The sequence below is a fragment of the Lactuca serriola genome, chromosome 6 (genome assembly GCF_051521515.1).
Source record: "Lactuca serriola cultivar US96UC23 chromosome 6, Lser_US96UC23_V15, whole genome shotgun sequence".
Lineage (NCBI taxonomy): Eukaryota > Viridiplantae > Streptophyta > Magnoliopsida > Asterales > Asteraceae > Lactuca > Lactuca serriola.
The window spans coordinates 180,891,416-180,903,460 of record NC_136413.1 but is presented as its reverse complement, the minus strand read 5'-3'; the positions used below and the strand labels follow the sequence as shown (position 1 = coordinate 180,903,460).

The following is a 12,045-nucleotide window of genomic DNA, read 5'->3' as shown; positions in this document are numbered from 1 at the left end:
AGTCCATAAACAACCCAAAACCCGAAGCCTAATTGCCAAAGGCTCAACAGAGGACGTAGACGGGGAGTACTCCTCTGGTACGCGAGGCGTACTCGTCCTGATGTTGACTACCATCGGGGTGGTTGACCCAGTATGCTGGGCCTACTGGATTTACGTTGGGCGTACGTAGTGGTTTGCCAAAATCTGAATAAGTGCTTAATGACTTAAGCACTTAAGCCCAAACTTTAGATCCAGTGACCAAATGTGCCTAGGACCCATAAAGTCATGAAGTTTATCACTTTGGACGTCCAGAAAGCTCTTAATACTTGGTCATAATCCATTAAGACCTTCCTAATCCATGCATGGGACATCTTAAGCCATTGGGACCTCATTTTTATCACTCAAAACCCCTTCAAGAGTCTGAAAGGACAACTCATTTCGTCCCAATCACATCATGCATCATCTTAGGACTTTCTGGGACAAGAAATGGCTCTTTAAATAAAAAAATAGCAAGATCTATACATATATGCATACAGTTTGAAGCTTTTCACCTTCTGGAGCTTCTAGGGCACAAACCAACTTCAGATCTACAAGCTTGATCTTCTTCTCCAACTCCTTGATGCAACACCTTCTTCTTAAAACACTCAAGAAACAATCAATAAGCTCAAACACTCAAGGAAATGGCTAGGGTTTGGGGAAAACGACTCTAAGCAGTGGAGGCTGGGGTAAGGGAGAGTTTTGTGCTCAGAATGTTGCTCATATAGCCCCCAAACCCTAAATATTAGGGTTTCCTTCTGTCATGAGTACGTCCAGCATACACAAGTGTACGCCCAGCATACTAGGGCACGCCCAGTACGCTTAGCATACCCTTATGTACGTGCAACGTACTCCTCCTGATCCCAAAATTGCAATTTAGCCCTTAGACCTTTCATGGCTCCACCCTTCCACCCCCAGGGACTATAAATCGCAAATCTTGGGATGTTACACTTTATTCCCAAATCTCACTCAAAACTCATTAAATGGACCAAAACACCAAATACACTTAGATCCAAAGATGAAATGCAATAAAGCTTGAAACTATATATAACTCACAAAGGTTTAGATGGTAGATGAAAGTTAGGATCTTTAATTGTCAAGCTTCAAGGATCAATATTGCATGAAAACATTTCTCCAAAACCACCAAAAACTCCAAAAATAGATGAGAGATGAGAGGAGAGGAGAGGCTCAAATCTTGAAAATTGAGGCTAGAGTTTCTCCCAAGAGGTTCTAGATATGCTGGAGGCTAAGAAAATACCCTAAAACATGAGTCCTTACCTTTAAATACCTTGAAACCCCTAAAAATTTTGTGGGCTTTGGGCTGCATAGTTCTCACTTCATGAGAATATATTCTCATGTCGTGAGAATTACTTCTTACCATTTGAGAACGGGTTTTCACCAAATTTCACTCCACCTTCAAACAATCATAACTTCTTCGTTTCAACTTTGTTTTCGACGTTCTTTATATGCACGGAAAGGTACTGACGAGCCCCACAACCCTATCAAATTACTTTTGACTTAATACATGTCGAAATAAAACCATAATCCATGCAAGACACCTGGAATATTACTATTCATATTTTACTCCTTTTTCTTCCAAACACAAATCGAAGGCTTTAATAACTTATCCAACATTATCATCATCCAATAAGGTCTAAACCCCATTCCCTTGAAGCCCAAAGCTTTTTCTTGATCCATTTATTGTCCACAATCCGAAAATAAGAAACTTCTCGAAACAGGATGTTACATGTCATTTCCCACCGGTTTGCTAACAAGTGTTTTCTTGAGATAAAAATTAAAAAAAAAAACCTCGGTAACTAAGGTGTTGTTTGTTTTTTTGAAGCAAAAATCCATAAAGTCTGATGACCACCTTTGCAACCCTCTGCAGTAGAAAATGTGGACCAAACAACTGCAGACTGTAATAAGAAGCGTGTTTATTTTTTAACATATGCATTCTACTGCAGATATTAAAAAATTAAAATAAACTAACTTTATAATCCGAAAATAGTTTTTTAATATCGAAAATTTAATAATGTATGACATTTCGGCAAAAATTTATGATATTTCATCAAAAAAGAATGATATTTTAACAAAAAATAAAGATATTTTAACATAAACTAATGATATTTCATCAACAAATTATTATTATTCAATATAAAAAAAGAATTCAACAAGAATAAACGAAAAAAAAAAATGAAATAAGATTTCAACAATATATAATCAATATTTTAGCAAAAAAAAAAAGAAGAAGAGGTTGGAAGAGTTAGAAAGAGGCAAAACAAGTGTTGTGCCAAGAAGAACACACGCAGAGGTTTTTTAATCCGACGACTTCTGAAAAACAAACAGCTGCAAGATGAAAAGTGTTGTGCGTGTGCTGCGCTGCGCAGCAATAAAAGGTCTGAAGAGGTTTTTTCCAAAAAAACAAACAACACCTAAATGGTTTTCAAAACCATGCTTATACTGCATCAGTTGAACATGGTTAGTAAAACACGTGAATTTCTATTCTATACTTGCCACTAGTTTTTGGCAACAAATTGTCAATTTTTCCTAATGAAATACCGCAAAAACCATATAAAAATGTATATTTTTATTGCAACCCAATAAATTAACTATTATAAGTTATTAATCTATTATAAACCAGATCTAGATATACATGCATTGATATTAATAATAAAAGTATTATACTTAACTAGTTGCAAATTTCAACAATACAAATGGTGTTTAGTATGTATACCAGTAAGAAATTCAAGTTATTTCTACATAAATTGATGTATACCAATAACCTCCAAAATCATTATAGAAGTTAACAAAAAAATTTATTATGTTAAATATTTTATTTAAGTATACAAATTTATTACATGAGCCTAGAGGGATACTCATTGAGGCTCATATGGACATAGTTTAACGTCATAGTAACAGCATGAACACCATCTCTTATAACGCCGAGTTATCTCTTGTGGTTGCAACGCATTGTAAAGGAGGTGGAATACACACTTAAAGAAAAGAAAGGATGGCCTATTGGCCTGCTCTTGGGCTTATATTCATTTTAATTCGTCAGATTCTTCATTATTATAAAGTAGGATTTTTGTTTAAAAAAGCATTTATTCATAAAAGTTTATTTAAACATGATACTTCAATAAAAGAAAAAAGCGAAAAAATATATTTCGAGGTGATATTTTTGAACAATAAAAAATCTCAGGCATAAAAAAATCATAGATTTATTCTTTGAAAATTTTGTTAATTTTTTCTTTTTGTATTGTAATGTTTTTCCTTTTCAATTTAAATGTTATAATGTTTTATTTATATAATTTGTTTTATAAAATTATATTTATTCTAAAATTATTCAAAAAAGAAACTCGAAAAAGATGATGACATAAAAATTTAATGGATGTTATAACATGCTGTCAATTTCTTTAATTAGTGTTATAATATTATGGATGACATGACATGTGAGATGATAATTTTTATGTGATAATATTTACTATAATAAATGAAGATTAATTTTGACATATGTCAATCTTTCATAAATTTTGACACTTGTCATTTTCTAATATTTTTAAAATAAAATAATATCTACATGTTAATTTTTAGATTTTTTCAATTTTTAAAATTAACGCCACATAAGACATATATTTATATATGTAAAGTATTAAATTTAATAAATATGATAATAAATTGCAATTAATATATTTTTCATTCATTATTTTAAAATTTATTTTAATAAACATTTATTGTTTACACTTTGATATATAATTTTTTAAGGGATTTTCTAATATGTGTCCTAAGGGCACATATAAAAAGTATTAATTAAACACAATTATTACCATAATTAAATGTTAAACACATTAATTATAAAAAATATTATCATAATTAAATATAAAATTCATTAATAATCTCCATAATTAATGCATTTCAAATTTAATTATGGTAATAATTGTGTTTAATTAATACTTTTTATATGTGCTCTTAGACATATGTTAGAAAATCCCATTTTTTAATCAACCCATATATTACACAGGTTTTACGTCTTAAAATATTAACATAGATTATAAATAATTAAACTTAACAACAATAAAAAGCCACGTCATTATTATATGTTTTCCTTGCCATGTGACTATAACCAAAAAAAACACACATTTGACTTTTGGTGGTGGTTGACTTTTAATCTTTATTTTGAATTTCATTTTCTATTACAAAACATAAATAAATAAACATAAACTACTGTTTGTAAGTTGTAACTTTTATAGAGTTTGTTGCTCATTCACAAGGAATACATTATACATCTGGACAATAAGCTTGCTTAGAAGTTATATCGATGATCAGAATCTGGGAAATCTCTGCATGATGGTGAAACTAGCTTTTAAATAAATAATAATTTATTAGAAACAAATTTTATATAACAATATGTATGAATCTTGTATTGAAATTTCAAACATGTTGATCCACGACAAATTTCAAACATGCTAACTCTTACTTGACTTTATCAAGGTCGACTATGTGTTTTCTTCCAAGTTTGCATTGTTAAACTCAGATTTATCGGTTTGGTTATGATCTCTTTATAATAACCTAAATAAATTTAAATCTTATTTTTAAGGGAAACTGAGTAATCTGACCACTCCATTTATGTTGGTTCATCGTAAAATTTTGCACACCCTCGTGTGCAAACGTGTAATTAGTAAATCTTATTATTTGAATAAGAAATTGATTTTCTATCTTTGTGTCCAAATTACGTATTTTACTAAAGTGGAACATATTTCTGTATTTTATTCCAATATTGCGTCCGAACCAAGTCAAATTCAACGAAGGAGAATTCTCTTTCGCCCAGAAACAACCTGTCTCAGACAAAATTAGGGCTCCAGTTGGTTCGCTTTTTTTCGCCAATCTCCTCCCACAAACGCGTATTCACCTTCTTCCACCCACTCGCCTAAACCCACCTATAAATTTCACTCCCCAACCCCACAATTTTCATCCAACTCAATCGCACTTTTATGTCTCACAGGTCTATCGTTCCTCATTCTTCCTCCATAGCTTTTCAGCTTCATTCCCATCTCCTTGTTTCCAGTGATTTGAAACCCAATTGGTGTTGTTAGTTTCTCGTACCCAGATCCTAACTCGATTCTTTGATTCAGATTTGTATTGTTAGTAGTTAACTTTTAGATTTGTTGAAATGGGTGCTAAGGGTTTTGTTGAAGGCGGGATTGCTTCCATTGTTGCAGGGTGTTCTACTCACCCTTTGGATCTGATTAAAGTTCGCATGCAGTTACAGGGGGAATCGGCTCCTGCTCCTGTTAGTAACCCTAATCTTCGCCCTGCTTTTGCTTATAACGGTGGCGGCGTCACCACTGTTGAAATGCCGCATCCGCCGCCGCCGGTTGTTAGATCTGGACCGGTTTCGGTGGGTGTGAAGATTTTTCAAACAGAAGGTGTTGCCGCGTTGTTTTCCGGCATTTCTGCTACTGTTCTCCGGCAGACGTTGTACTCGACCACCAGGATGGGGCTTTACGAGATTTTCCGAGAAAAATGGACTGACCAGAATACGGGTACGTTTTCTCTGACTCGGAAAATCACTGCCGGTTTGTTGGCTGGTGGGATCGGCGCCGCCGTCGGTAACCCAGCTGATGTTGCGATGGTGAGAATGCAAGCCGATGGGAGGCTTCCGTTGGCTCAGCGGAGGAACTACAAAGGTGTTGTCGATGCAATCTCGACGATGGTGAAGCAGGAAGGAGTTACCAGTCTGTGGAGGGGATCCTCCCTGACGGTGAACCGTGCGATGATCGTCACGGCCTCGCAGCTGGCGTCGTATGATCAAATTAAGGAAACGATAATCAAACAAGGGGTTATGGCTGACGGACTGGGCACTCATGTGACGGCGAGTTTTGCAGCGGGGTTTGTGGCGTCGGTGGCTTCGAATCCGGTGGATGTGATCAAAACCCGGGTGATGAACATGAAGGTGGAGGAAGGGGTGGCGCCGCCGTATAAGGGGGCGGTTGATTGTGCCCTGAAAACGGTAAAGGCGGAGGGGCCTATGGCCCTTTACAAGGGGTTCATACCCACAATTTCAAGGCAGGGGCCTTTCACGGTGGTCCTTTTTGTGACACTTGAACAAGTGCGAAAGGTCCTCAAGGATTTTTAAAGATATTTATAAATTTAATTTTTGGAAAAATATAATTTCCCAAAGTTAAATCAATTTAAATACTTGATGATGATGAAAAATGTTGGTGATGTCATTATATTTAGTTAAATAATTATATATCATATATTAAATTGCTTAGTATTGTATGGAATCTGTTTTATTACTTTCTTAGATGAGAAATACTATTAGTCTTATTTATTAAAATAAATTTGTGTGATATGTATTTATTTGTTTTTTTGTTCTTTCAAAATCACTATCAAATACGTAAGAGCAGACGGTATGGGCATTGTGGCTGCTAGTTGTGCTGAGGTGGCACCCTCAACGGCGTCGTCATGGGGGAGAACACCGCCCTCCTTGTTGCATTTTGTTGTGGTGCTTCTTGTTGTCTCCATGACAAGAAGAAGCGAGCTTTTCTATTGGCTGCCAAATTATCTTTCTCTATCTTTCTCCTCTTAACATGGTGATATAATACCATGAACACCACCCTCTTTTTTTGTTACTTCTTGTTATAACACCACCACAACGAACCCATACCTAATGGTCCAAAAGAGTCTATATCATTGGAATTATTTTTTCTGATACGTAAAGATTTACTTTATTTAAAAAAAATACTTGAAATTTAGTAATGAATTTATTCATTTCCAAGTAAACCCGAATGTACCAAAAAAATCATGAGTTTACATAGTTATTATAAATTTTTTAAGTTCCTGACAAAAGTTACAAAAATTAGAAAAAAGGTTTTGCAAAAAATCTTTTGGGTGAGTATTTGTATCGATGGACTGGACCGGACTGGTGAATTGGACCGGACCATTTTTTGGATTTCCGGGCTGGTTCTCAGTTCTAGGAATCCATCAAAACGGTCCGGTTTTTTTCCAGTCCGATCCGGTTTTTACAGGTTTTAGAACCGGTTGGACCCGATTTAAAAAAAAATTGTAATATATGGACGGATGTGTACAGTCTAACAAGTTGAAGGGATAAATATAAACGAAAAAAAAGTTTTGTGACTAAATGTATACAAATTGAAAAATATATTATCTATTTGAGTTATAAAAATTGGGTGTAGGACTTTGTCAGCAAGATCTGATTGTGATGGCTGAATGCGAAAAAGGACTTTAAAATGATACCCATAAAAATTCAATGCCTAGCAAAGGAAAATGAAGTAATAGGAATCAAACGACATGACCTCATACTCATATCGCAACATCATTATCATTATATCATTACCAGTATGTTAGAAGTTTTTCTGTGTTTTATTTCATTACTACTATATCATTACCACTATGTTAGAAGTTTTTTTGTGTTTTATTTGCTCAAACGTTTATTATAATGATAACTCTGTTTATTATTATTATTATTATTATTATTATTATTAAAACCTCCTGCCTATGAATAGTAAAGTTTACATTTTAACCACACTAACTTATGATCAGTAAAGTTTGCATTTTTACCACACTAATTTGTACCAATTGATTCCTTTCATCATTCCACAATAATTTGTACTAAGTAACTCCTCTCGTCCTTTAGATTTCCAACACCCGTCTTCCCTAATCGTAAACTCTCACCGCTAACAGTTTCCATATGATTCTCCAAAACGTTTGAACTCCATCCTTCTTCCTTTCCGACTGCCTGCGTTTGACGCTTACGATTTCTTTTCCTCCGAGAATTTAGGGCTTCAATTCCATCTCCTCTGGTTATTATTATTTTGCATTTAAACGTAGAGATCATTAGGGTAAAATGATCATTTTTCATCGGTCAACATATTCAGTCAGATGTGTAATCACACATCATGGTTTCTTATTCAGTCATAATTTCTTACTCAGACATTTCTCAGTCAACACTTTCTCAGTCACCAACTATCAAACGGTGCCTTAGTTTATAAAGCTTTTGAATATATTTGAAAGTTGGTGACTAAAAATTAGCCAATTATTTTGTAGGGAAAACAACTTTGTGATTTAGTGGGTTCTTTTAACGACTTAAGTGTTAATTAAAAAACATGCAACCGTTGAGATATAGATTTCTATTACTCCCTCCGTCCCAAATTAATTGTCCATTTGACTTTTGAAGTCTTTTTTTTCAACTTTGATATTAAATATTTTTGTTTGTGTTATATATTACTAGATGAGACTTATAACAATGAAAATACATTCCATTTATATATTTTGCATTAAGTATTATCTATCAAAAACAAAAATATTTAAAGTCAAAGTTAAAGAAAAAAGACTTCAAAAGTCAAATGTGGACAATTAATTTGGAACGGATGTAATATATCTTTGTACGATAAGAAATAGTTAGTCGGAATCAAAATGTGAGTATTATCTAATTATATTTTTACTTTAATCTTATTATATTTTCTTTTTCTATGTAAAATAATGTTGTTATATTATTTATGTGTTATCTTATTCAAATATAAGAGTATTATCTTACTTATTCAAAATAGTTTTTAGGATAAAAATTATTTTTTTTGGTCATAAAAACTATTGAAAACTCATTTTATTTATGCTAAAGCCATTGAAAAGTCTCTCTCTCTCTCTCTCTATATATATATATATATATATATATATATATATATATATATATATATATATATGTAATTTTATGATTTGGATGCTATTAGTAACTTTCGGTTGATAGAAAACGTAATTATATTATTGTGATAGATAAAAAGATAGTAATTTTCAATAAAATTCGACCAACATAGTGCAAAATTGAACAAATTTTCCGAATGTTAGGACTGTTTGGTGTGGGGAACTAAGTGGAACATAACATAACTATTATTTTTCACAAGGTGTTTGGCGCAAGTAGAACTGGAACACATTTTTTTTTGACTAAGTCCAATGTGACTATTCATATAAAAAATAGTCCCACCCAAATAGGTGGAACACGTTTTATTTTCCATTCCTTGGACGGAAATACCCTTATTAGAACGCTTCTGCACCCTCATCTCCATCTTTCTCGTAGCCTCGTCTCGTCTTTCTCACTATACATCTGGTAGTCGATTATCTTCTCCGCATAATCAACCAAGTAATTCCGAGTCCAATCAACTTCACGATATCTCATCTGCAAGGACTTTGATTTCAAAGGTGTGATGTTTCTTTCTCTACTTACCTGTTTCTTTCTCTACTTACCTGATTGATTTCAAGTTTATTTCTTTTTTTATTCACCTGCATCGATATGTTATTATTTATCATTTGCTTTGTATATTTTTTTTTATCTAGTTTTACATACTTGTATCAACTGATTTCAAGATTTTATAGTTGTCGTTATACATACATGCGTATGATCTTTCTAAATCCAAATTTGCCTCTATTCTTTCTAAACCCAATTTTCCTGTAATGGAACGTTCCTTTTAGTCAATATATAACCTCCCGTACGTAGAATCATTTTCGTCCTAATTAACTTCATCGACCCTAAATCTTATAATCAAGGGATTTTTTGATCTTGATATACCCTTAAATCCAGTAAAGTGTTAATCGACATCCCTTTTAAAAGTTATGGATTCTGAGAAGCATCGGAATTCAGAAACTTCGAGCGATCAGAAAACTAGTGGTTGCTCGTTGTCACCTGATAGAGCCAAAGATGGTTTGGGCCGTTCTTATGAGTGTACCTATTGCAAAAGAGTGTTCACAAATGCTCAAGACTTAGGAGGTCACATAAACGTCCATAAGAAAGACTTTATTTTAATGTTATAGTGACTATTGACCATTATACCCTGTCACACCCCAAAACCAAGAATGGCGGAAACGTTCAGGGGTGGAGGACGTCATGTACAGTATCATAACAGTGTAAAGTACTAAACAAGCAACAACATCATCCATTGCATTAAAGGTAAAGTTTTAATACATGAGTGTTCTTTCATTATAATAAGACACCAAAATATGTAATCAAAATAAAAGACAAGTCCTATCTGTGCTCCGTCTTCTCAAAAACCTAGTCATCGTACCTGTCTACTGGTGACCTGAGAATACAAGTTATTTTGAAAGAGAGTAGATCAGCATAAAGTTGGTGAATTCATAAGTATTTTAGTGTCATTGATTTGGAAAGTTGTCATGAAAGTCATGCAATTATTGATGAAACATTTGATATAAGTGTGAAAACCCTAGAAAATCCCATATTTCCTACTAATATAAAAGGTAGTCTTCTAAGTTCTACCAAGACCATGATGTTTTGATGTTTGCATTTCTGTGTAAATGAATGTTTTTCCCATGTGTGACTATTATTATAAATATATAGTCTACCTCATCGTTTATGTGAATGTGTCACAAAATAAAAGTAAAAGGGAAGTTATATAAGTATTATCCTTTGGTACTAGGATAAACACACAGTCTACCTCATCGTTTATGTGAATGTGTCACAAAATAAAGGTAATGACCTAATAACTTAAGTATTATCCTTGGGTACTAGGATAAACACGGCATAGTAATTACCGAATAGTATTAACCGTAGACATCCGTAGATGTGCATTTTCCTCTGTTGCTAACAGCTGGGTGTAGGAATGGTTAGTCCCGTAAAGTATATATATAATAGTATCTATACATATAATATGTAATAGTATCTCATCATATAGTATCTATGTAATAGTATCCATGTAAAGGTATCCATGTAAAAGTATCCATGTAAGGGTATCTCTTCATATAGCATTTAGTATTGGCTCATGAATGAACTGACTCTGGTGTAATTCCTTGAAATAGGAATAATGTTTTGTATCCCCTAAACTATACCTATAATAGTTTACTGGAATGTAATTTGAGTGCTCAAGTAGGTTTATACAACCTTGCTACTCAAGAGTGTTGGAACTGAATGAAGAATGAAAGCTCTCATATCAATACATATATTTATGAAAGATAAGTGTATAGATATGGTTTTTAACAATGAGATGAAAGAGGTTTTGTAAACATTTAAGAGTTTTGAACAATAAATAACAATGACTTGGTGTCATTTCTTAAAACATTTCAAAAGCAAATCATTTGATAACAAAGTATAACAGTCAAAACCATTGTTTTTATCACATTTTGAAGTATGTGAAATCAGTTGGTGGAAAACACAGTTATAAATCACATGTGATTGATTCTATAACATGCTGTTTCTACTTGTACCCCCCCCCAATTAAAGCATTTAAACTCATTTAAAGGATTGATTAAAGGGTATGAACTCACCTGTAGTTGGTGGTTTGGATGAACGGATGATGTAGGATCCTAAGTGTCAAGTGGAGACTTGTACAAACACAATGATCCTAGTTAACATATAATAACATATGTGAATCCAATTAGTCATAAAAAAAATAATTAACCAAGTTTAAGACATCCTAAGACATGTAAAACACCTGTTTTAAGTGCTATAAGTCATAAGGATTGCATCTAAGGGTGGTAGGACCTTGCTATTGAGTTTGGGGTTCAAGGGTAAACTCCTTTGGAGTTTACGGTTTTGTGACCATAACTCCTTGAGTTTACGGTCGTAAACACATGAGTTTACGGCCATAAACTCATGTTTCTTTGACCATTTGTTGTTTTGAAGCTCTACAAGCCATTAGAAGCATTCCCACTTCAAGTATAAGACTATGGAAGTGATTAGGGCACCATTTCACTCCTAAAGGGAGTTTACGGTCCCTGGACCATTTCCTTTTGGGTTTACGACCGTAAACCCCTATGGTTAATGGTATTTTGATTTTTTTTTGAGTCCTAAGCACAATAGGGAAGGGGTCTAGACTAGTTTCCAAGGCTTGTGAAGTGACTAGGGACATTTTGGCACCCTTTATAGGGTTTACAGTCCAAGAACACCTTAGACCGTAAACACCTTGATCTTGTGTTTTCTTGGTCATTTCTTGATATATGGAAGTGTAACAAGCCTTAAGATACTCTAGGATAGAAGTACTTACAAGATAGAGGCTTGAAAAGGTACCA

General features: G+C 33.6%; 1 pseudogene; it reads left to right on the top strand.

Moving 5' to 3' along the window:
• Positions 1-4,951: 4,951 nt before the first annotated feature.
• LOC145057485 (mitochondrial uncoupling protein 5 pseudogene) lies at positions 4,952-6,294 on the top strand (annotated as a pseudogene).
• Positions 6,295-12,045: the final 5,751 nt, after the last annotated feature.